Source organism: Aulonocara stuartgranti (genome assembly GCF_965226115.1).
Source record: "Aulonocara stuartgranti genome assembly, chromosome: 20".
NCBI classification, from domain to species: Eukaryota; Metazoa; Chordata; class Actinopteri; order Cichliformes; family Cichlidae; genus Aulonocara; species Aulonocara stuartgranti.
Window position 1 is genome coordinate 9,315,723 of NC_138956.1, and position 26,758 is coordinate 9,342,480.

At 40.7% G+C, this 26,758-nt stretch overlaps 1 protein-coding gene across 1 annotated transcript in view; it reads left to right on the plus strand.

Moving 5' to 3' along the window:
- mtcl2 (microtubule crosslinking factor 2) overlaps positions 1-26,758 on the plus strand; it is an 88,062-nt gene that overhangs the window by 25,406 nt on the left and 35,898 nt on the right. The gene's annotated exons all lie outside the window — the stretch shown is intronic.

The following is a 26,758-nucleotide window of genomic DNA, read 5'->3' on the forward strand; positions in this document are numbered from 1 at the left end:
TCTTCGTGAGGACAGAAAATTGGCATACTGCTATATTTATGGGGACCAACAGTCACTTATGGAGACAAAGTTCCTGTCCCCATTAGCTTGAAGGGATTTTTGAGGCTCAAAATGTGGTTTTAGTGTCAGGTTTACAATTAGGTTATGGTTATGGTTAGGCTAAGGGTCAGGGTTAGGCATTCATTTTTGATGGTCAGGGTTAGGGTAAGATAAGATAAGATAAGATAAGATAAGATAACCTTTATTAGTCCCACACGGCTAAGGGAAAGCATTATGTCAATGAGATGTCCTCACTAAAATATGAAAACGAGTATGTGTATGTGACTTAAGGAAGACAATGAGATGAAGAAAAGTTTTGGTGAACACTTTCAAAAAAAGAGTAAAATGATAGGCGATGACAGTCTTTCTGTGAGTGAGGAAACCTGTTTACAGTGTGTCAGGATGCTGCACGGCGTAACTGAGTTAGAGCATAACACAAGACTAGAGCGACATAAAGAGAAGCGGAGAGACTGAAAGTAAAAGGGAAGAGAGAGGAAGAGAATCAAAGTTCAGAGGAGTGACAGGTGAGAGAATGAGGCATGGAAAGAGATAAAGGGAACAAAAGAGGGAATGGATTTAGATTGTGAATGGCAGATAAGACTGCTGTTTAAAAATGCGAACAAAAGCGAGTGATATCGTGAGAGAAGAAGAGAGGAAAAGTGGGACAGGGGAGACAAAATAAAACATATTAAAAAAAAACATATAAAAAACAAAATCACTGCAGTCCAGGCACATGGGTTCAGGTGGCGTCAAACCCGTATATGAAATAATCTTCCACCATTCCGACTTCGCCTTGCACTTTCCATTATGGCAGGTGGTGCTTATGTACGGCAGTATTGCATAATTTTTATAACGGTAACTATACTGTACTGGACAAAAATGTGCTCTGTGAGGGTGTAAAGACCTTTTGTGCTACATGTTAAGAAATATCATCAAGGTGTTGATGTGTATAAGAATCGGGTTGGATGAAATTAACATCGGGCTGGTGGATACTCAGAAAACACAACGCCTCTGGCCGTCACAGCTATTGGTGGGAAGAAGGCATAAAAAATGGATAAAAAGAGAAAGGAAGAGGAGACGAGGAAAGATAGGAGGGGGAATTTTGCCAGAAGGGTTTCTAGGTCGATGGGAACTTCAGCGGTACCAGTGGGACAGACAGAAGTCACATGCACAAATACACACAAACACACATACACAGAGAAAGAGAGTGATACATTTGTACTCATTCACATACACACACACATATACGTGTACTAGAATATAGAAAAATAGGAGAGCTGAATGTTCTCTGGGAACTCAAAGCCCTTATAGGCACACACACACACACACACACACACACACACACACACACACACACACACACACACACACACACACACAGAAAGAACGAGAGAGCAGTACAAGGGCGAACAAAGAGTAATGGCCTGAATCACCGCTTCTCCCTGTATATCACACAGACATCCACAGCTGGGCGCTCCATACTGACTGAGGGATGAACACTTACACTGTTTTGTTTAAAGTTACTGACAGAATTATAGTAGTGCTAAAGGACTTCGCTAATTACATAATGCAGATAGGGTTTTTGCTCAACTATCAAGAATCATTATTATTATTATTATTATTATTATTATTATTATTAAAGCAACTTCTGTGTAAAACAGTGTGTTTCAGCATGCAGATTACACTGGATTACAAGGTGTTACTCATGGTGGAGAATAATGTGACTGTAGGTCTCTTAAAAGCATTAGTTATCATAACCAGGAACAAGCACGTGCTTTGAAATGTTTGAAAAATCTCCCATTGTTTAACAGCCAAACGCTTTATAACTGCACGGCCTGTCATCATCCCCCACCATCATCCAATCAATTTCAGATTAACTTTTTTGACAGTATCTCACTCACTCGGGGGGAGATCAGAGCTAACATGACTTCTCCTCGCTTTGACGCTTTTATAAACCGATGATTAGCATTGTGTTCATCTCCGCCTGCATGCTCCACCCCTTCTTTAGTGCCAATATTTGTGTTGCATTTTTCAACAGTGGAGCATCTTTTAGGGGCCCGTAGGGGGTGCAGAGGTAATTTCATGCCTCAGTAGATGTAACATGAGTCTGTCTGAAGATACCCCTGCGCACTGAAGGGCAGAGAGCTGGTCGAGTCACGGATTGAGATGCTGGGAGATGACTGGGGAGCAATAACAGTGTAAACACTCAAGAGGGAAGGGGAAGAACAGAGGACTGGAGGGCAGAACGAAGGAGGGAGAGAGGGTGGATAAATGTCAGGACAAAAGAGGGAGGGGATGAATTTGTAGCTCCCGTTCACTGAGAGCAACCCCACAGGGGGCTCAAGCTGGAGGAGAACACCACAAACAGGCCAGTAATGCTTAAAGCACATTTACATAGTTTTAGAATCCTAGATGATGTCTTCATAGTTCTCGTTTTGTTCAAAAATTTCACTTTGAGTCGGTTATTTAACTTAAATTAATAGATTGACAGAATAGTGATAGCCTGGCAGCTGTTCTCCGCTCAGCAGTGAGAGAAGAAACAAAGAACGGGAAAAAGGAGTCAGGAAAAGGCTGTTTTCTGACCTGCATTTCAGATCGGCTGAGTGCCTTTAAAAGCTGTTGTAAAATATCAGATAAGTGCTCACCTTTGACTTCAGGACACCTTTTTTCCTGTGCTAATGCATCACCAGAAAATGACCGCTGCATCACCTCATTCAGATGTATTCTGTACCTCTTCCAAACGTTACCAAAAGTTACAAAAGCAAAACAAAAAAAAGTTTTGCAAAATGATCAAACCTTCGGGAACCACAAAGACGAGCGAAATCGTCATCCGTGAAAAAACACCAATATTGATGGTAGTATTTGACTCAGGCTGCTGGTTTATAGTCAGTAAGGACACGAGCAACTACAGCTCAAATATTAGAAAATGTCAAATATAATTATTATTATATTTTTCAGCAGAAGGTAAGTAGTTGAATGTTTCCCTGAGAGCAGCAGATGGTCACACTATTAAGAACAACAACTCTGTAAATATCAGAAGGTTAAATATCACTGTCACTCGCATAGAACAGCACTATTCATCTACTCAAACACTGTCACAGTAGAACCTATTTTATTACATATGCACATATTGATACTGGGCCTATGCTAACTGTGCTTTGGAAGTTCAAACAAATGCAGAAAACCCCAAAGTATCAAATGAAACACCTTTAAAGCCAATGTAGCTGTGCTGTCTCTCATGCTTTGATATCATTTATGTTCTATTTCATTTAAATCTAGTTTTCCTTGCTTTTTCCTAACCCTCTAAAGTCTAAGCCATGTGTGCTAACCCTAAGCCTAATCCCACACACACTTTCGGATAGCAGCACCAAATTGTGCTTTGCAATGTCAAACTAAAACAAATACCCGAATCCCAAATATCAACTGAGAGGATCTAAAATATAACACTAAATGTGATCCTTGTCATAAAACACCTAAACAGCTTATGTGTTATTCGGAGTAAGATATATACACAAGACAGACAACATAAGCACGGGTATTTTGCTGGATTTAGTCTGTTTTTGTCGTGTAGGACTGTCAATAAATCCATATAACTGCACTGTTAGGATTACAAACCGGAACATAGTTTGGAGTCTGCACTTTCGACACACAGTGAAGCCGAGACTCAGCGAGGCTGCGTCTTGCTGCTTTGTCGTCTTAAATTGGTCACGTAATTTGGACTCCAAAGGGTTAGATTATGTCCAAAATTTGGATATTTTCAGAAAGAATGAATGTTTTTTTACATATAAACGTGGCCAAATTCCTGCTTAAATACTAAGAAACAGTTCAGGAATTCACCTTACATTTGTCTGTATGACATGTGGTTTATTATTTGGCCCCTATAACTGAAGAACAGTATGTAATAGTTAATGCGCTCATCTGTATGTATACAAAGGAAAAGCCAAATGAAATGAGGTGGGAGGTGAGACTGGAAGAATGAATAGGAAATAGCCTGCAGACAGCACACTGTACACAGACAGGACAAAGAATAGAGCAGGTGGATGATGGAGGGGAGGAGGGATGCTGCCTGTCTCGAACCCATTAAAAGGTTTCAAGCTGCTAAAGGCTGACTGGAGTGCAGATTATCTCACCTGTAGGGACGAACTGGGGTTGGCTGAAGAGGCTTCGCTCTGGTCTCTGGGGAGGACCATTGTATCTGGAAATGCAACACATTCACACCAACAGACGCACACAAAGCAGGGTTTACTTGCTGTGTGTGCATTCTGTTGCGGTCGTATTTGTGTAGTGTTAGTGTGATGATTTATTGATTGTCTCATATAGGGGCTATATAGATCCAACGTTTCCCCCTGTGATTTCATTGTGCACTCTACTTTCCCATAAGTGCGAGTGTTTCCAACCACCTTTTTTAAATTTATGTAGAAGTCTACTTTTGGGAGTGTTAGCCGTCTACATGTGCGTCACATTAGACTGATGCCGAGCAGCTCTCAGTTCATGAATTACACATAAATTATGTGTCCTGATGTCAGTGGTAATTTGCTCAGCAGTCCGAACACCGACTCTGCCGTCTGAGTACAGTTATAGGATGACTAAAGAAGCTGAAGGCGTGTGTATGCATGAATCTATATCTGGTAGAGTTGTGAGTTTGGGATTTTGCTTCTAATTAAATGCCAAGTGTTGATTATTTTCACCTAACGGGACCGTTTTCACACATTTGGTGTGTAAGATGTGTTGACACGTTGCATGCGGAAAAGTACAGGTTGCTGAAGGCTCTTTAGCTTCCTATTGTGCATAATGATCGCTATCACACCATCATAGTTACTGGGAAACACATGAAGGGACAAACAGTGTAATATAAAATGAGTGAAAGTGCACAGACAAGCTGTTCGAGGCCAACGGGATGCCACTCTCACAACCACTGTCTAAACTGTCTTAGTTTAGCATATTGACAACCGGTGTACCACATCCTCACCTCAGTGTGTAGATCTAATCTTTCACTGGAACAAAAGCAAAAATAGATAGTGGGATGTTTGCATGATTTACACCAATCCAGAATTTCTTTCCAAGGTTTTTCAGTCAGGAGTAAATCGGTTCACTTGGCAGGAAGTCAAAAGGTCTGGAGCTGTAAGAGCAGTATAAACTTTACCTGGAAATGTTACAAAGTTGCCACATCCTAAAAGGCTGGATTATTTTTCACATTGCGTGTTTGTTCAATTTTTTTCTGTCAGGAAATGGATTAGACACAAAACCCGATTTCTCTGTGACATTTCAGAATTTTTTCAGCGTCGCAGGAATAAAAACCTCTTTGAATGGCTGTCAATCTGCTCCACAGACCGTGCTGCAGCTTCAGCCTGTCTGTGGTTTTGCTGCTGGGATCTCAGTGTTCAGTAGATAAACTGGCTGGAGGTAGGCTAACTTGAGCAGAGCCAAATCGATAAAGGCATTTAAATTTTTAAAAGGGTAGAGTACCTTAAAATTTAATGGCATCACCCTTTGCTAAGTGAAAGACTGTGGTTTCTGATGAGCTCCTCTGTGGAAGAAGAACCAAAACACCCGATACGCTAGATTTCTTGTTCGGTAGTGCTGCAGCATGATCGTAGCTGAAGTCCAGTCGATATCCAGTCATAGTGAGGTTATTAATAATTACACTGTGTGGCTCACAGAATGATTTTTAAAGCCCCTGTTTAAAAATAAATAAAAACAGATTGTGGTGATTTTCAAATAACTCAAATACTTCATGTAATTCATAATATTACAGACAACAGAATCTTAATATTAAAACTGAGGAGTGTGTAATACTGTAATAGATTACTTCATCACTTTGTAAGGATTTGATGACTGAGCAGACCAGTCGCTGTAGCTTGAAACCCAAAAAAGTTATCGTGTTCTTCGAGTTTAGTCACTCAATACTGAAATCCAGTATTTAAGGCTGACACAGATTTGAAAAAAAAAAGATGAATGCTGTTTATTGAATAATGTCAGTACAGCTAGACTGATATTAAGAAACTACAATAAGTTCGTATTGACCAAGATATTGGCCTGGTTTATTTATTTGTCTCGTTCCAAATAGTAGCAATGGAAAATTTTCCTAAATGCAACTGAGATCAAGAACAAGAAGTCAAGAAAATGTATATTTGTATTTACTCTTGGGGGGCATTTTTCACCTTTATCAGAGTGGGAGTAATTAAAAGTAGGAATAAAAAGAAGGGGGCTGCTGCTGTGTGCCATACGATCGTCTGCTTGATCAGTGAACTAAACTGCCCATATATTTCATTTTTGTATCTTTATTTGGTGTGGTCATCCATCTCTGCTGGTCTTTTAATGCACGGGTGATCTGTCCAGGGTATACCTCAGCGTTCACCCATTGACAACTGCAGACTGCAGCCACTCTAAGCTAGACAAGCGGCTCGGAAAATGGAGAAATTGAATGTTTTGTATTAGCAGATGGCCCTCCAAGGGCCATGAATGAACAAAGACGGAACAAAAGCTCCAGTTTAAACCTTTTCGGCAGAAATCCACAGGCTTCTCAGTCCTACCCCCAGCGTCTGATTGACAGCTGGGGAATGCGGCGCAGAAACAAATGTCAGACACGCAATAACCAAAACAAACATGGATTATGTAAAAATGTAGTAAAATGAGTCTGAGGTTTTCTTAGCTGCAAGGACTTGGCTCAAGATACAGTGTTTAAAGTGTTTATTGCCTGGGGCTGAGAGGTCCGTATAGTATCTATTGTATGATGAATGTCGAGGCTTGGTGCTGATGCATATAAATGGGAGGACTGCTGGGTATTGACGTTGTTCAGCCGTGGCTGCGCGAAACCACAGCAAGGAGATTAACATGGCTGCACACATGCAGGTAGGGTTACAAGGGTGTGCGTCTCTTTTGTTCCTAAGATCCATCCATTCCCCCCCAAAACCTCCTCTCTATGCCCTTTCTTTCTCCCTCTTCTTCTCTTGCTGTTGTTTCCCTCCCTCTTTCTCCTCCCTTTCTTTCCACGTCTCCCCCCTTCTCTACATCGCCCTCTTCCTGCTTCCCGAGTGACATCATCACGGTGCTGCCAGGCCTTGTTGTGATGTGGAAGTGGAGACGTGGAAAATGAATAGCTGGCACCTCCCGCTGATGATAGTCTGGCTGCACCGCGGTTACTATGGCGACATAGCCTGTGTCATGTGTGTTGCTATGGTTACCCTGCTACCGTGATGTCCCACAGCAGCTGTAAGCCTGGCAGGGATAGCTCTGTACTTGGATTTGTGATTGTTTGCCATCAGAAATGCAGGACGATTATAAGACCAGAATTTTCTTTAATATAAAATGATTAATTAGAGAGAATAAAAGGTTTTTCCATTTAAATTGATGAACACATGGTCTTCCCACAGTCAACAGACTTATGTATTACTACTCAACTGCACAGTTCCGCAGAGCGAAGCATCCATCTACTCATGACGCGAGGGCCTTGAAAGTGACATCCAGCAAGATGTAAACAGTTTTAGCATCTCCAAGTTAGTTAGCTTCATTTGACTGGTGGATGTAGATGGGAGAAAAAACATGTTTGTGAAATTTTCACATGAAGGTCACACGTTGTGCATTTTATCTATTTATTTATTTAATTTGTTTATTTATTTTGAGTCACCTGGTCATGATTTCTAGACTGAGGAATTGCTGAATTTTCCTAAATATATTTCTGCCATGGAAAGTGAAGTTTGAAGTTCCCTGATTATATTCAGAGAAGGCAGACAATCAGTATCTCCAGTACTGCTTAATGCACACCAAAATCGTCTTTGATCCGACTTTGATCTTAGGTGATCTAGACCAGTGAAAGAAGTTTAACTACACCATTAAAATCCATGAGATATCTCAATATAAGAAAAATAAGTGCAATTTCAACCATACACATCAGTTCTTTTTCTTTAAATTTCGCTCAGTGTTTGACTCCCATAGTGAAACACCTCACTCTGTTATCAAAGAGCCAGGGATTATGTTAAGTAACCCAAAGTTTTTCTACAAGATAAAGAAGTAAAAGAAATATGTAAGCACGACTCTTTGGGCTTAAAATTACAGAAAGAGTTGTAATAGCTCATTCCATAGGCTGTCCTGTCAATAAAAAAATGTTAATTCACTGAAAATGTTTTTGTTTGTTTTGTTTTTTCCCATAGACCCATTGTAAAAAAAAAAAAAAAGAAAGAAAGAAATGTGAAAATACAGTAAAAAGTCCAAAGCTGTCCATGGGCCAGGTTTTAGCCTTTTGCTGAGCCAATCCTGGAACCCGGGCCTTATGTTTGACACTCCTGATCTAGATGAATTGACTTTGATTTTTTTTTAAACAAGCAGACTTTTTAATATTTTCCATAAGAGCTGTTTTTCGTTAAATATTTGTGATCCATCAAAACTGTGGGATCACAGCTGTGGAGGAATATTCATGGGCTGTTTGACTTTTCCTTGAACTCTCTGATTGGTGATAACAGCTGTGGGATACAGTTAAAAACAACTCAAAGAAATTTGTTTTCAGTAGTAGTTAAAGAATCAAATAGTAATTTTTCATTTTTTTGTTAACTTTGTGGTTAAAATGTTTTCTGTATATCTGTATTTCCAACATGTGCCATCAGGTTGTTGGAACATCACAGCATTTCTTCCCCAGTTCTCTGCTCATTATTGGCCGCTCCCTGCAGTGACATCTTGATAAAGAAACTTGAGCTGCCGCCTCGGGGCTGTTATAAAGCGATGAGTTACATGATCTAAAAAGGATCTTCTAACATGTCTCTTCGTAGTATCTCAGTGTGAGGATTTCATAGTAAGGCTGTGTTGCATAATTCACAGTCACACACACTTGCTCATTTAGATCAGTGCTGATGTCTCGTGTTTTGACGGTTGGTACGCTCCTCACTGACTCTCCTCTTTACTACTTTGTTTTTTAAACCTTCATTTCTACTCTTCTGCTTTTCCTCCTTCCTGACATTTCCACCTTTAAATTAAGAACATAAATAATTGGGGTTAAAGTGCAAAGTACTTGAGATCCATGGCATTCATGGACTCAGTCTCACTTTGACCATAAGTAGAAAGCTCATGTAGTTTTTCTGCTGTCTGCATTGATTTGAGACGTCTTTACTACTTAGTTTTTCCAGCCACAAATTATGCAGTCTGTTCATATCATGAAGGTCCTCATGAGCAGAAACATTTTTATCCGTCAGCTTGCCAAGTTTGGTTTAAAAAGTGAGAATAAATCTGAACCTGCTGTGTTTGTTGGTGTGAGTGTGTCTTACCTGGGAGTGGATCGATGCTGATTATATTCAAAGACATTTATCACCATCTAAAACCTCCTTGAGTGCCTCACTGACTGTGGCAGGAGTAATTTGAATATTATAACCTCTTTCTCCAAACAGGCTGCAGCATAATATTGTTTCTTTGTGATAATTAAATCGTCTCCCAAGCAATTCCTCAAACCGCATACGAATTCTGAAATGAATGTTTGTAATATTTGCCTTCCTTAAAGCAGAAGCACACAGCTTTGTTTAATGCTGTTTTTGTCTCAAGTGCATTTTGTTCTTGTGTGCTGTGTAAAGCCAGTAAAAGTCAAATAATAAAGCATCCAAACAGAAAACTCGAGAAACTATGGGCATATTCATAGTTTTCACTTGACAGCTCCTTGGGGCAAAACAAGTCTTTCTTGGCTGCCTGCGAATGATTTTTATCAGGTTTGTGTAGCTCAATAATAAAACCAATGTTTCATATCAAAGAGACTTTATCAACAGATAGTTTGCTCACTTGTAACAGATATGGATCTGCTAATGCACAAGTCCATTAGCTGTTCAACTCAATCAGTTCCTGTTTGCTCCTATGCTAACCCATCTCCATAACGATTAATAAAAGTTTTCGTCTAATTGAAGGCGCTTAAAAAAACCTAATATGTGAACAATGAGTTGAGACTAACAGTTTGCATTCTACCCTGTGCTTTTGTCATGCATAAAAAATAAGTAATGGCTTAATGTAAGAAAAAGACGAGGCAGTATTATTGTTCTGCAATACTATCTTTCTCATGTTTATTTCACTGTGAAAGGTTTGACTAATTCACTTGTAGCATGGCGGAAAGCCTTACCCAATCACCCAAGTGCACAGACAATGTCTAATAAGGCAGAATGGAGCGGTGGGTATCTGGAGCTCGCCTGAGCAGAGAAGAGGAACTCTAATGTAATCACAGACTCACTGACTGCCCGAAAGAGAAAAAGAAATAGAGGGATTATTATGTGATGACCCAACTGGTGGTATAGGGGCTGATTGTGCAACAGCAAGAAGGGAAAAGTGGCTCCAAGGGTTGCTGTGTTAAGAACTATGACAGAGATGGGAGGGGAGGGGAGAAAGAGGTGAGGAAAAAGAGGTCAATAAAAGGAAAAGCTGAAAAGAAGAAAGAAATGACTGTAGCTGCATGACCTGACTTAGCAGAGCAGGCAGACGGGGCTGTGTAAGCATGTATAAGCATCCAATATGTGCTGTGTGAGTAGTGTGCGTCAGATTAAATTTCCAGCAGCGATATTTGTTCCTGCATTCTCACTGATTCTGTACAACAGACTTCACGTTACGTCTGCTAGCAAAGTGAAATAGCTGGGCTAAAGTATTAGATGTACAAGCTTATCACCCTGATATCAAATACATATCAGGAAATCGATTTTACCTTCTTTTCTTCTGTGCTTTCTTTCTTTCTTTTTTAGAAAAAGGGCAGTCTGAAGCTTGTGTCTGCTATGGCATTCAGCAAACGTTTGTGGGTTTCTTAAATGTTATTGTGAAAGTGTGGGTGGGGGGGGGGAGAAAGAGTTCTTTGTGTGCTCCGCCATGTGACATCAATGCTAGAAGCAGAACTATTAGAAGTGTTTGTTTTAGCGAGCGCAGATTTAGATCTAAACAAAGCGTTTTACCAAAAGACGCTCCTGGTGTCTTCAACCGTGAAAAAAATGACAGAGGCAAAGGTGATCCAGAGAATTGGTATTTGTAAGCAGCCATTGGACAGTTTTATTGCATTTTAGTTTCCAGGTGACCAGGTGGGAATGGAAAGTTTGATGCGGTTATTGTAAAAGGACTGAGCAGTTCTCAAAAAGAAACCTGAACCGAATAAGTTATTTGTGAAATGTTGCACAACACCAGCTGATATGTGACAGAGGCTACGATCTGTCCTCAGAGTTTTAAAATAACAGTATATTAATGAAGCTATTAGCACCTTCTTAATACCTTGCCAAAAATACTCAGTGATGATCTGTTGCTTTTTTCAGAGTTAAGTTACTTTTGGCGGAGGGTGGGAGGGTTTCTCCAGGTTCAAATCCACCATCTGGCTGGGGGCCTTTCTGTGAGGAGTTTGCATGTTCTATCCAGGTACCACAGCTTCCTCATACATTTGTGGGGTTGGGTTAATTGGAGATTCTAAGTTGGCGTCCATCTCTATGTGTTGGCCCTGTGATGGACAGGCTACCTGGTTAACCCTGCCTTTCGCTCTTTGCTAGCTGTGATAGGCTGATGACTGGGAGTTACTTTTGTCATTTTTTGAGCTGATTGGAAGCAAAATGAATGAGGATGTGGAAAGCACATAAAGTACTGCTAAAAAGACTTTGACATGAATCTGGATGTCAACAGAGAAAATAAAGTTAAAAATATGAATACAAGGTAGGGATGAAATGAAGCCAGGATGAGTGTGGGAACACAAATAGGTGGAGTTTGGAGAAGAAAGTCAAGAAAACAGAAATGTGGTGATGGAAATGTAAATAAGGTGGTGTATAGGAAATAATAGAGAGGTGTTTGAGGAGTGGAGGAGAGACATGTTCAGTGGAGTAGGTGACTGTGTAATCCCACAGTAAAGGAGATTTATCTTCGTGCCTTTGCATGATGGCAGAGGACACCAGTGGACCATTAAAGAGTGCATGGTTTCATCAGCTGATCATGATCACGTGACCACACTGTGGGTTTTAGCCTTCAGAGCACTTTAATAAAAAGTAAGGAGGCTCTGATTTTTTATGTTAGAGCAGTTAATTACATGATTGCTGTTTTTTATCATCACATGTCCATTAAAAAACAAAATCCACTCAAAATGGATTTCAAAAACATTTTAGACGATCCCTCCTTGAAGCTGTGCAGGTTTGCCAGGAAGTGAAATTGTCTGACGTAGCTTTAAATATGAAAGGGATCCTTTGAAAGTGTCCTCTTGCCAAGGTCAGTTTACTGCAGGTTTGTCCTCTCCTACAGAACAGAGCATATGCCGTCCAGAATGGCTGGATTCAGCTGCGTTTCCCTGATTGTCTCATGTCATCGGGGTTAGCTATTAGCCCACATATTGCAGGGAATTATGAGATTGCTGCAGTCCACAAGGCCAGACCATCACTGTTTAAATGGCTAATATTCACTCTGTTATGGCTCATTAACCTGAACCCTGAAGCTTGCTGCAGAGAATCACTTTCTGTCTCAAAGGCAGTCTTGTTATATGAGCGTCCAGGCTGAGGAGGCAGTTATTGTTAATATGTGCAAAACTAACTAAAACCTGTTGATGAGTCATCCGCTTATTTATTATTTCAGACTTATTATAAATGGTCTAATGGTCTCCTTCCAAATTAGGCTCTGGGTGCTCTCATAAATAGATTTCTTCATAATTAGTGGGGGGGAAATTGCCCACAGCAAAACTACAAGCCCGGACTTAAACCCTTTGTGATTATAATTAGACAGAAAGTGGATTATTAAACTCCCACTGCTGAAGGTTTCTGACAGTGTAATGTTCATGTGAGGATGCTGCTGGGCACAACAGAGAGGAGACAAATCCGTGTTGCCACTATGAGACACTTCCTGTGAAAGACCTGAAATCTGTGGGAGAATGAGGCAACACCAGAGATGGGAGCTGACCTGCTCCTGACCCCGAAAGCCAATTTAAGCCGACCCAGGAAACAAGTCAGTCATGTAGCTGCTTTGATACAAGCACACCGTTTAAATTCAGTTGTGTAGGGGCGGGCATATCTAAGGGCTGTAGTTAAGACAATACATAGGTGAGTGTACCAATTGTTTTTCTCGGCTTACTGTATATAATGTGAATCAGCATGACATTGCTTCAAATGCTTGTATGCTGAGAAGACTTGGACACATTGACTGTATCAGTACTGTGGTTTGAGCCATTTGTAGCTGAAATATAACATGTGGGGAGAAAAGCCTGTAAAACCCTTTTTAGGGCTGAAGTAACCAAACTTCTCATTAATAATAAATTAATAAAGTCATTCATTAGAATAGAGACTTGTTCTTCTTGGCACCAAATAACCATCCAGGGGCATTACCAAGATGACTGTTGAGTGTCAAGACACAGAGTCTGAGACCTAAGGTGCTGTGCAATGCTAAATGTAAAATGCTGTAGGGTAAACAGTCCAATATAGATGACAAACATATAGGCTGCGTCTTTACCCACACCATGCCATAAGATCTTAGGTCACTGGATGTCTATTTCACGCTCTTTTGTCTTTATTATGGACTGGTTCGTATACTGTGCTAGTCTACCTGAGCACTCCCAGCGCTTTATTAACCTAATGAAAGTTAGATGTGGTTAATCAGTGACGCTGGTGTCAGGATTTCCAAGCATTTGCTAAAATGCTTGGAAACTCTTCGAGTTATCTTTGGGTACTTTGAACAATCTGGTGATTGCCTCTGTAGGTTGCAGGAGGTTCAGTAAGGCACGTTTGTGTTGTTCTGTCAAACAGAGGTCAAAAATGCATTTCTTCCCAGCTGGTCTCCGTGTAGATTTGATCGAAGCGGTGAAGCAGAGCTAAGTGGTTCAGCGCGGATGTGTATATGTGTGCATGCGCGTTTTCCTCTCCTGGGTGTGCATCTGCCAGAGGCTCCACCAGCTTAATTTATTACAGCCAGACAGAGAAAAGCACAGCAGCCCTTAAATGTAACATGTGGGTCGAAGACTTTGGTATTAGGAACCATCGATTTATATGAGATTGGATGGATTTTTGTGGGTTAGCAAAAGATTGAAAGATCCTTTCACTGTTAAACTTTGGGATCAGAAATAGAAACATTGTTATCTGCCATCATTGCTAGAGATTTGTACTTTTGTGTACTAATTCTTTTTTGTTTTTTAATTTACATTTGCTTGTTTTAACTAACTTAATTTTTCTTTTTGAATTTGTTCCAGGGGTGCAAGATGCAAAATGCCATAAACACTCAGCAGCTTTGTTTTTGCAGGAATATAACCAGAATACAACCAGTTGGCAATCAGCTTTCAACAATCGACATTTAACCCCTGTGTGAAATAAAGAAGCATTCTGAAAGATATTTTTAAATGATTGTGATTGTAAATTATAATGTAGTGTAGTGACGATCTGATAAGCTCTCTGAACTAATTTGATGATATTTTGTTTTCTCCAAGTCTGCCCTTTTTGTTCTGTCTGTCCTTCTCGTCGCCTTTCCCTGCCTTCATTTTCCTTTCTTCTCTACCTCTCCTTGTAATTTATGACGCACTAAAGTTTATTGTCCCGTGGGCAAAATCTGCTTTGGAGACAGTAACAGCCACGCGATAAAAACAGCTCCACATTGATGCCCTCCGTGTTCATTAGCGTTGCTCATCTCCTGTCGAGGGTGACAGTCACATCCCAAGTCCTTGTAGCAGGTCATCAGGGTCGATAAACTGTGCTAAAAACTCGTTCTCTAACTCACAGCTAACGACTGAATGTTTGTTTGGGTGTGGTTGCGTGCATCTGTGCGAGTTACATTAGCCACAATAATCAGGTCACAGGAGCCGGTAACTGGGTTGAATAAGCTCACACTGTGCCATGTGGAGAAGACTTGTTTTTCCTATTAGCTGCTAATGTTTGTGATGTAATTATAAATGCCACATCAGTCATTGTTAATAACGCACACAGGAATAATTCAGGCTTTATTTCTGCGATTTGTATTACTCCTGAAAGACGGAAGAAGCTGAGTAAAGTGAGTGGGAAGAGTGAGAAGAGCCAGTCCTGCACCCAGCATGTGAGTCTACATCCACTCCAGAACACTGGAAGGCTGGAAGATGTATGCAGTGGTAATAATGAGGAATTACATTTTTCCCCTAATGCACGAAAGCATGAAAGAAGAAGAAGATCTAACTTTAAAAGTAGCTTCCTGGATACTAAATATGCACGGTATGAACACATGCAGTTTTTTTTCCTCGCATAAGCAGTTATTACTGGTGGACAAGACAAGGTCACAACATTTGATTTCCTGTCACAGCAACTGATTGCCTGGATTTGCGGGACCCTGATGGAAGGAGACGGAGATAAGAAAAAAAGATGAGGGGAGCGAACGGCAAGGCTAGGAGACGAGTGGTGTGTTTAATGTCTGTCGACAAACACAGGAAATCTCTGACAGTTAAGGGAAGATACGTTTCAGCTGGTATGAGAGCACGCCTCAAGTGTTTTGCAGCTTCATTATGCGTGAGCTCAGTTATCAAGATGTTAATTAAATCTAATGAAATCAACAGTTCAACCCAGACAAACACCGGGGACAGGTTATTTAAGGCTTATGCTGCAGATATCTTCTTGAATGTCAAATGAAATTATAACCCCAGTAGGAGTGGTCAACGTTAGAAGGCATTAAATCCTAATTTGCTCTGCTCTGATCTGGTTTTGCGCTTGTTTCTCACTGGCATTGAAATTAAAACAGAAGGTATTGCTCTATTTATTATTTATGAATAAAAGTCTTTGAATTTTGAATAGTCTTGATGAAATTAAACCAGGTATCTCGAAATCTGGACAGATTGAGTTTTTCCCTGTTTTACAATAACTCAGAAAGCCTGTGTATAATCTCAGCACTGTCCTCTTTTGGTAATCGCGCTGATACCACTTTTGTGCCTGCGGATGGTGCCTGTGTTTGGTCTTTGTCGTTGTGTTTGAACTGTCAGACACACCTAAAAGGTCACCAGAACCCCGACATGTCCATCAGAGTCAGGCTTTGTTCTGCTGTCAGTGAGATCAAACAGCCCGTTATTATTCAAAGCACAAAGGGCTTCACTTAGTCTGCTTTTATGAACCTCACAATGGCTTCCTGTGGCCTTCTCCTGTGGGACGGACACACTGTTAAATAGAATTATTTTTAATTTTTCTTTCATATGCATAATGCGTACACTTTGCGTGTTTAAAAATTCGCATGACAGTTAAAATAGAAAAAATTAACAAAGAGATGTGACGTTATTACTGCAATTTTCATTTGATACTTGCGCTCTCTGTTATCTTTACATCGAACATAAAGGGAGTATCGCTCCCACAGACTGATGGAGTTCATGCTGCCAATTACTGGACACACAGTCAGCCTGTCAGACACGCTTCACTTCACTCTGCACTCTTGCACATACACATGCAGTACACTCAGACCGTTAGCTAGCGCACCCCGTGTGTCTGTGTGTGTGTGTCAGGTGTGAAACTGCAAATGACAAGATATACTGATTAATTAAACATGTGAAACCCACTTATCAGGAAGCTACTGACCATATGCATGAGTGCAAACCACTCATGAATGTGTGTCATATACATTAGTTAATTTATAGTTAATTCACCTCCTTATTTGCTTAAAATGTTTGTGGAGATGCCCAAACCTTGTAGAATAACAGTGTATATGTCTATGAAGAAATAGAAATGTCACCAATACTGATGAATCTTATCTTATTTGCAGATGGGCTAATATAATTTGACATGTCTATAGGGGCCGTTATAACAGAGCATCCATACTAGTAACACTGTGCTTGCTACTAATGATATCCCACTCAGCTTCCCAGGATCATATTGTATGTGCCCAAAATACAAGTTGTGCAACATTTGTACTTCTAAACCAGAGCTCACAAATTGCAAGATAATCATCCCGCAGTAATGATCCTTTAAAGATTCAGGACATTTACCCTTGAAAAACACACACAGTAATGTTTATCCCTGAGTTTCTTTCTTTGTTGCTTCCTTCCCACCGCAATCTGACTTTCTGTCTGATGCTAATCTCGGTGATAAGGTGCACGTGGTTAACTTTGGGCTTTTCCTCCATTCCCTGTCGAAAACATAAACTGTGAGGCAGAGGGCCTGGCTGCAGGAGAGCAGAGAGGTGTTAACTGTAGATGATGCTCTCTATTTATAGGATCTAACTGGGTGCTGTTTTATGCTTTGCTGGGACATCCTCTGTCACGCACACCAGATGGAGACCCGGTATGTTGGTGAAAGAGCTTGAGTGTGTATGTGTGTGTGTGTGTGTGTGTGTGTGTGTGTGTGTGTTTGTTTTCTCATTCACATATGGTTTCTCTCTGTGACTCTGAGGTAACACTTGCTGTCAGATCAGGTGCCTGCCACAGAGAAAAAGGGGGAGGAAAGATGATGTTTAATGCTTGTTTAACCAGACCAGATGGCAAACGAACACACGAGGACTGAAACCAACTGAAAGCCTGTGTTTACAACAACTTCCTCTTAGCTTAACACCTCCCAGGACAGCAACCTCCTTGTGACTTGCAACCACTGTTTTCCCTAGTGTGACTGTACCATAAAAGACAGGTGTTCAAGTTCAAGTAGCAAATAACAATTAAAACAGTTCCATCAGGACACGTCTTATACGTTTTACACAAAGTATTGTTTTTTATAAAGATTCGGGTATGATCAATAGCAGCCAAAGATGACTTCTTAAAGAAAGAAAATGTTCCTGTGTAAATAAAGCTGCAAAGACAACTTAAGAGCCGCCTGCAGTCCAAGAGCGACTGCACAGCATGACTCTTAAAACATAAAAAAGCATCAAACTTGATGACTCATTTGCTTGCAATCATCTACTAAACATAAGAGTTACTAGGCAAGTCATCATTAAGAGTCACAAAACCCAGAATCATGTTTGCAGGCTGGATAATATGTTGCACCGAATAGGCTGGAAAAAGGTTTTTCCATGCTGCTCCCTGTGCTAAACAATAAATCAGGTTTATGACAGTTTCACATTGGCCTGCATTTGGACAGCCATTTTTAAAAATTATGTCCAAATATATGCAGAGAAATATTGTCGGTGGAGCTTTTTTCTCTGCAATGAGAACGCAAGGACGAATTGGAAGAGAAAAAATGATTGCGAGGAAAAAGAAGTGTGGCAGGGAAACACTTTACAGCCTGCAACGAGACACTTGTAATTTTGTCTTATTTCCTTTAATGCAATTATTATGACTGCAGAATTATAGTGTCATATTATTCTTATTATACCAGTAAATCTTTTCGTCGTTGCCTCTCCTTCTCTCTGTGCCACTGCTGACAGTCCGTCATCATGTCACATGTTTTATATTCTTACATGACGCACATAGGGAATGTGCTGTTAATGGTGTTTATGTAGATATATATGGTTTCTTTGTCTGCCCTTATTAGCGAAGAGCTTACTAAATGACAACAAATAAACAGGAGAATAAGAGGGGCAGTTGTATTTGGTCATCGGTCATGGTTTGGGTTTGAAGAGGTGAAGCTGTCAAAAGCCTTTTAAGTGTCTGGGCTTCCTGTACTTTATTGTTTCTGATTTGTTTTGAAACACCTTCTTTCCTTTCCTTCTTTCCTTCTTCTCTTCTTCGACCCGCTTATCATTCATCCTGCCCTCCGTCCCCTTCACCCCTCCCACATTTCCTTCTCCCGCTTCCGTCCTCCTCTTCGTCTCTCTGTCTTTTCACTAATGTGTTGCCAACAGGGTGCCTTAGCGACAGGCTGCAAAAGCCATCGCCAAGGCAACATATTATGGTCTGCGGTTGCAGAGGCGTTTGTCGGGAGGCGGGGGGATGTAAATGGATGCTGCATCCTTAGCTCCCTGGATTTGCTTCTCAGAGGAGAAGAGGTCAGACGATCAAATATTAAGAGTCTGATGTCTGTGATGCACCTGTCTGGATGTCTTACTTAATTCTGACATCACCATGGAGGGTTTCTAGTAAAAGCACAAAATAAGCAGACACAAATACAATTCAGTATCACTGGTATCAGTGCACTGGGGCAAACTGCTTATAGTGGGCACACACAAAACCTTATATTGTGTACAGGACTGTAGTGATGTTATATTATATAGTTATAAACTATCATTCTAGATTGCAGTGGCACATCAGCTGCCAGTTTTTACTACAATATATCAGGATAATCTGGACGTTTACACCGTGGCTGCTTTGTGTTCTTGTAGATGTAGCAGTGTCTTAATATTTTGATCAAATATCATCCAGAAAATGCCAAAAATGTGCCCGTCTACTCCAAAGGCAAAATAAGAGCACAATAGGAAATAGAAAACAAGTCCCTGAGGGGCATATTTGGCGCTTGTGATTAGCACACAGTTTAACTGAATAATATTGGTTGTAACAATTGATAATCAATGGAATAAGGAAACTTTTAAGGCGTTAGGACCCTGTGGACACATGAAGAGAAGGAAGGAAGGAGGTGAGAGAGGTATTTGGCATTAAGGGTTGATGTCTACTACACGCACGCACACGCACGCAAACACACTAGTCCTCCTCTTAGGCTGTGCTTGCTTTGTTCAGCTTCCAGCTCTACCAGGCACACTCATAAAAACACACAGATCCCTTCACTCGCACCCGTAGTGGGCTGGACTTTATATTATGCACGCCCATGTTGCAGCTTAACACGCACACACGCACTGTCAAGGCACAATGTGCACACTGTACACATATGAATAATTCAGATCAATACCACTTGAAGGCTGTTCATTTGCGCAAGGTCACCTACTAACACACTGCCTTAATAAACAGAGCGTCTGGAGACACACTCGTGCACGCACATCGGCAGATATAGACTGTCAGCTTTTCTGTAATGGAAGTGGCTGAAAGTCAGCAGTGGTTTTAGTAACAAAGACCTACAAAGCCTCCTTGCTCTGCCCCTCCTTCTCCATCCTCATCTTCCTTAATTCTTGATCCTTTGTTTGCCTGTTTCAGAGTGTGTGTCTGTCTGTCTGTGAAGAGCCAACGTAAACTGAAGAGAAGGAGGCTGGTTTTCTCTTCTGTACAGTCTGGTGTTGCAGAGTATCATATCCAAGCTCTATCTGTCTTGCAGCTCTTTGTTGCTCTGCTAATGCTATGCTAATGCAATGCTAATAGACCATTCACTCTATTGGCTTAAGCTTCAATGATACGCACAGGCGGATGTGAGCTGAATCACTCTTGCGTTACATCATGTCAGCCTTAATTTGCACAGCGAAACGCCACAACAGACACTGTGGGAACATTTTAAGACGCAACATAACTGTTTCTTTTAAGTAATAGTATTCAAAAGCAACAGCACATGAATGAATGACGCTCTCAGCTCTTGCAGCTGGGCAGCCTTTGCATGGTGCTCCAGCAGCTGGAGGAGAGTGTTTGAGCTCAACTTCCGGTGATTTCCCAGAAAACACTGACTAATTCGCAGCAGGGTTTGGATCAATTTAATTGCACAGAGGAAAATTGCACAGAGGAGATTTCCATCAGACCTGCTGTAATTAATGAATGCTAATGTTTGACAAAACAATTCATCAGCAGAGGCAATGGAAAGGTGTGTGCATCCAGTTGTGGTTAAGCTATATTGTGACATACTGAAAGATTAGGTCTTTTTTTCTGTGTGTGTGTGTGTGTGTGTGTGTGTGTGTGTGTGTGTGTGTGTGTGTGTGTGTGTGTGTGTGTGTGTGTGTGTGTGTGGAGTAGATGTTAGGAATAAACTGTTTTCTACCAACACTCACTAGTCTCGGTGCCAGTTCTGATGCCAAATCAGCTTCAATCCCTTTTGAGAGCCAACCCACATTTCTTATTAGCAGGATTTGGGGTCATTTCTGTGGGAAGAAAAATTGTGGCTAGCAGAATGTGTTGGCTGAATCCACCAAGAATTGGAATTCTTTTCAGAAGCCACTCCCACACCCGCTGATGGCCAGTTTCAGGTTTGTCATGCTGGTTCCAAATTTATTTATTTTTTTGGGTGGAAATACATGGAACAGGTTCTTGATGGGGTAAACACATCTGTAAATACAGGTGCTCATATGTTTAGGCATTAAAAAACCAAACATGAGTGAGGATTTACAAGCAACCATGGATTCCCATTGTTTAACAGTACCCTGGAAATTTAAATTATATTCTGCCTTTGATCCTAGTATTTAGCAAAATTCCCTAATAAGAGGTTTAATGTGCTCATATAGATTAACATACACTGACCAGATACTTTATTAGCTACATAACACGGCGGTCAGAAGGAGCTTTGCCGTGATATCTAGCTTTTATTTTTCCACTGCATGTTTAGCAGACAACACACAGGGAGAAATACAAAAAAAAAAGTTATTTGTACCATTTTGTCTCACTCAGTCTGCCCGGGTCGCGACCCTATCGCCCAGACATCCCGAAGCACCAGACGGAAACGGTTAGATTAATAGTTTTCAGTCAGCGTGTCTGTTCCTCCTCCACATCTCCCTGTATCTCTATGAAGATGATACAGTCGTCTGCTTTGCCTTCTTCACCGTGATGGCACCAGGCTGTTCATTCACATACAACTCTCATTCATCAGCTTCTCTTCTGTTCAGTTTTTTTCTTCCTCTTGCTTTCCCTGCTGTATTTTGAAAGCAGGACATAACTGGGTGCAAGCAGAGATAGCATGCAGTGAGTATGTGTGCGTGTGTGCTAGAGAAAGGCACCTTTGTTTTACACTCCACCATAAAGTCCACACTGACGTCAACTAATTGCCGGATTTCTGAACTGGAGCCGTTTGGTGTTTCAGACGTTCCTTGAGTGAGTTTTTCCCAGGAATCCTTTTCTGATTAAAGCAGACGTCACACAACAAAAATACATTTCAAAAATGAACGACTTCGTTGTTTGCGTTAATTGGATCCTTGCGTTTCTGCTGTTAATGTGCCAGTCTGATAGTTTTGGAAAGCTCAGTCATCCCTAACCACACTGGCTTTCCACTTTTTCATTCCTCCTCTTCACTGTTGGTGTGTTTTTTTCCTGTGTGCTTGTGTGAAATTTACCTCCCAGTTTAAGGCAGGGGAGGCTACATCATGTTTATATGAAAAATGGATGTTTTTTTATTTAACAGTTGCATTCGTAAGAACTCAAACCAGTCATTTTTGCTGTTATAGTACAGTCAGGAATGTGTCACCATTAGCTTTCAGCTGTCAAAAATGAATATTTCATTATAGCAAACATTACTAACAGAGTTTGTGCACTGCGCAGGGCTTTGCTGCGTTTCATTTTACCATTCAAAGAGTAGAAGAGCAAGAAATGAAGCAAGAAATGAGCAAGTGTGACGAAATGAACGAACAAATGTGTTTGTTTTTCTTCACGCGCTCCCATCGCTCTCTGATGTGTTGCCTAACCATGATGTTTCCAGCATCAAATTTAATGTGCCCAGATCTTGAAATTTCTACTCGAGGCCAGAGTCGCTCTGACAGGTTTTATCACTTCACTTACAAATCATCTTTACTTTGAAGCCAGATGCGGCAGTTTTTGCCGCCCCCCAATTGCTCACTGGAGCTGTAAAATTGGTGTGCAGGATTTTTATGGTAGATCTTCCTATTTTAGAGAGGTGTGGAAAGGTCCCGCTCAATCGAGCCTTTACTGAACCCCACCGATTTGAAGCTGCCACTGACCTCAAGGTTTCTCAAGGCATCTTTTCTTTGCATCTGCTGAGGCCTCAAGGCCAGCCAGGCTTCTTTTATTTACGGTAATATTGGCGATGATACGGGACCTCACTGTGTTCACTTATCTAAAAGAAGAGTAAAGATGTAAAGGTGTGTTCAGCAAACAAATCTCTGTTGGAGGATACATTTAGAGCTGCCCGTCGATACTTCTAGTCAACAAGTCTGTTCATCTTCATTCTTTTCAGTACCAAGATATGTGACAGCAAATGTTCCTGAATTCTTTCTCTGGATCTTATTAAAATATTATCCCTATACTAGTGAAAACCACAAGAAAATTCATACCACTGTGTGTGGCATTTGTGTATGGACAGCAAAGGAAGAATTTCATTGCGCAGAGAAATGCTATTTCTTCTGTACACATGACAATAAACACTTTGAATCTTTGAATCTTGATTCTAAAAATATTGTCTGCACCGTTTACATCTTATTGAAAAAGTGAGAAAAATGGAAACTCAAACTAAAACCATCGAATTGCAGAAATAATTTGTTTATAATATCATAACCTGTAAAACCACCGGTGTGATTGAAAGTTATAAGCAAATTTAGAAAATGGAAATTTAGAAAAGTTGGAGTTCATGGTCATAACCACAGCAGCCAAAGTGGCTTTATGCTTGAAGCGCTCACAGCAAATGGGCTTATTATTTCCTAATTCAGGACTAGCCGGGTGTTGGAACGTTTTCATGAAATGTGTGTTAAGAGGGTGTGAGAGATACTGCAAAGTATGGAGAAACAGTGTGAGCGTGTAGTAATGAGCTGAGCGGGCTGGGGATTGGGAAAACGTTGGTGTTGCTTTCGTATTATCTGTTCTGCTCCGCTGTGCTCGGAGCGGCTTTGCTCTGTGTGCACGCAGTCGGGAAGAGCTGCTTAACGCTGCTTGTGCATCCTAGGAATTAAGCAAAGGGATTTTTCAACTATAAATATGATGTTGAGATGTGTTCACAACATCACAAGCACACAGTTGTGTTTTGGTGTTGACATTGTTGGATTGTTTCAGTGGGTAAATAGCGAGATTTGAGCAAGATGTGTTAATTTAGCCTGTTTTAGAATGCGAGGCAGTTTATGTCCCCAAAACAGATAAAAAAAACAAGATTAATTGCATTTCAAACCTCATTAATGAGCCAATTTAATGATTTGTAGCAGCAAGCGCTGATGATTTGTTGTGTTTTGTTAGCACTAGGAGGGATAGTACTTTCTAATTATCTCCTCCTCTCCCACTTGTCACTCTTCCATTTCTCTGCACCACCATCCATTCTTATCTTGCACACACACACAGACACACACCCGGGTTATGCAACTCGTTATGTGCTGTGTTGTGGCCAGTCTTTGTTCCCGGGTGTGCGGTAGTGATGTCCTGTTCTTTCATGCAGAGACGGCTCCTCTGCCTGAAACAAAGAGAGAGAGAGAGAGTCTGGAGCTTCATCCACTTCAAATAAATCAATTTTCTTTCCAGAAACCTGCGCAATCCCCTTGGCAACCACAAACACACACTTTCACTCAATATTCGAGCAATCTGATCTAAGTTCTACCTAAATATGTTATCAGATAACATGGAAGTTGACTTGTTACCGTATCTGCAGCGTAACCGTAGACCTACAGGCTGAGAAACATGAGAAGCAGGCTCAGGCACAGTGTGTGTGCGTTTACATAAAATAATAATGAACATTTCAAAGCATGCTTATGTGAAAATGAGGGTTTGCACATCAAATACACCTGGGTGCCAGGAACAGGAATAGAAATTTGTTAGGTTGTTTTTTATATAGAAGGGTAATGACTGAGGTATAAAAATCCTGCACACAGGTATTTGAGGTATTTCCATCTGTCATAGTTAATGTTAATGTCATTGCATCAATGATCAGCAGAAACATATATATTTACTATATTTAAAAGAACAGCTGCCATCACCATCCTTTTATTCCAGATTCAGACAGTGAAGTTCTCATTTTAGCTGTTAAACTGATAGTTTGGTCAGATTGATGCAGATTGCAGCGAGAAGAACCTCTGACATATCGGTTTATCAGTTTCTGCAATCCAGCCTGTACTGTTTGCTGGTTTTTTTGTTTTCCGTTGTGTAGAGAGTCAGAGGATCACACAGATGACTGACAGTCTGTTGGATTATTGCAAATGTGCAACAGTTTCCTAACATATCAGTTCGTATTCTTTAGAGCTTGTCGTGCTCCTGCCCAGCTCGCTAAAGAATCAGCAGGTAAAGCAGGTTTAAACAAGTCAGGCACACTGGAAAATAACAGATATGCAGACAGGAAATGGACTCAAGTAAATAATAAAATATGCCAGAATTCTCTCTCCTCTTATTGTACACACTGGCTGGCCTGCAGTTACTCTGTGACACTGTATCATATATATTAGGTTGTTCCACAAGATCACTACCTAATGGGACAACTGAATGGACCAGATGTATTGCAAAGAAAGCTATACTTTCCCTGCTGCTGTAATCAATGATGTGTCTCTAAAAGTCTCTAACATCAAAATGTCATTTTGCCTCCCATGTGGGAACAGCAGCCCCTTTTATTTGTCTGGTATAAGAGAAATCCATATCAGAACTCAGCTAGAAGCCAGCTTTAAGTGGCCGTTTACAGAACTGCACTTTTTGGCCCTTTTCCTCATTGGTCTCACTTTTTAACTCGGGAGATTGCTGCTCACTTTTCCTCAGAAAAGGTTTGAGGAACTATTCATTTGCTGCATTTTCAACTCCAATGACAATTTGTCAGACAGAGCAGCGTTTGCTGTTGCTGGAAATTCGTGGATCGCAGTGATTGCTGCCCAGCTGAAAACCTGATCCAACAGTTCTGACATCTGTTCAACCTCCAGCCATAATCAATGGTTCCATTATCAGGCAGGCCTATCGATCAGTGAGTTCAGAGCTTTTAACCACTGTTTGCACTCGATAATAAAATGGTTATAAAATGGGTTGGGAGAGTAAAATAGGACATGGAAAGATGAAAAATTAAAAATCAGGAAATAGCCCAACGAATGATGAGTCGATCATTTGGAAGAAATAAAAGAGCAGAATGCATAAAAAAAACAGAAAGAAGTGAGACAGATTGATAAATGTCCTTCAGTCTGATGCTTCGCTGCAGTACACCTGGTTATAAGATAACATATTTTGAAATTTCCTCCACTTGATAGTGTCCGCGGAGCATTTTAATAATTCACTTAAAGCCTGGTCATTTGGGGGAAAATTAAAAACACACTGTAGATCTAAAAAATGACCCAAGCAGTAGCATTTGTTTATATATTTATGTCGTCCTTTATCACCTTTTTGTTCTATTCATCCCTCCGTTTCTTTCTTTTGTTGTCGGCAGTTCTCATTGCAGAGTAGCTTGTTTCCATGGAAACGGAGTGAGCCAGATGAGCTTGGCTGCTTGCACTGCAGCGTCTGTCCTGTGTGTACATGTGTATGTGTGATGATTGGCTGTAAAGAGAGGGAAGGATGATGATTTATGATAGTCTGATGCACTGGGAAGATAGTTGGACAAACAGTGGATGATGTGTCTGTGTGTCTCTTTATTCTAGCACTTGTACCTCCACCTCACAGCTGTAATTCCACGCTCTTATCAGTGTTGATTCAAGTCTCCACAGAAATGATACACATCACCACTGCAGTGACATCCAAAGCTTAGCCCAAGAGGGAGAGGAAGTGTGTCATATGAAAGAGTGTGTTTGGAATTTCATATTTCTGTGTGTGTGTGTGTGTGTGTGTGTGTGTGTGTGTGTGTGTGTGTGGCTTATAAGGTTCTAGAATGATGTTCAGTGGCAGATTAAGGCTCAGATTTGCTGCTGTACATACAATATTGTATTGTTTGTAAGATAATAAGATGACAAGAAAAGAGCTGCTCAAACAAAGATGGTCTGGATATTTTACCACTTACAGGTACACATCAAGCACAGACAGATAAGAAAAGCATTTAATGACTCTGGTGTGCCCATTCATGGCAGTCACGATGAAATTTAAAAAAAATAGGTTTTGAGTATTTTAAATATATTTTTCTAATTCTAATGCAGGCCTAAATCTGCCAAAAAGCAGATTTGTATCCAATGTAGCCAATGTCTCATCATCCATTACCTTTTGTACTTTTGAAGA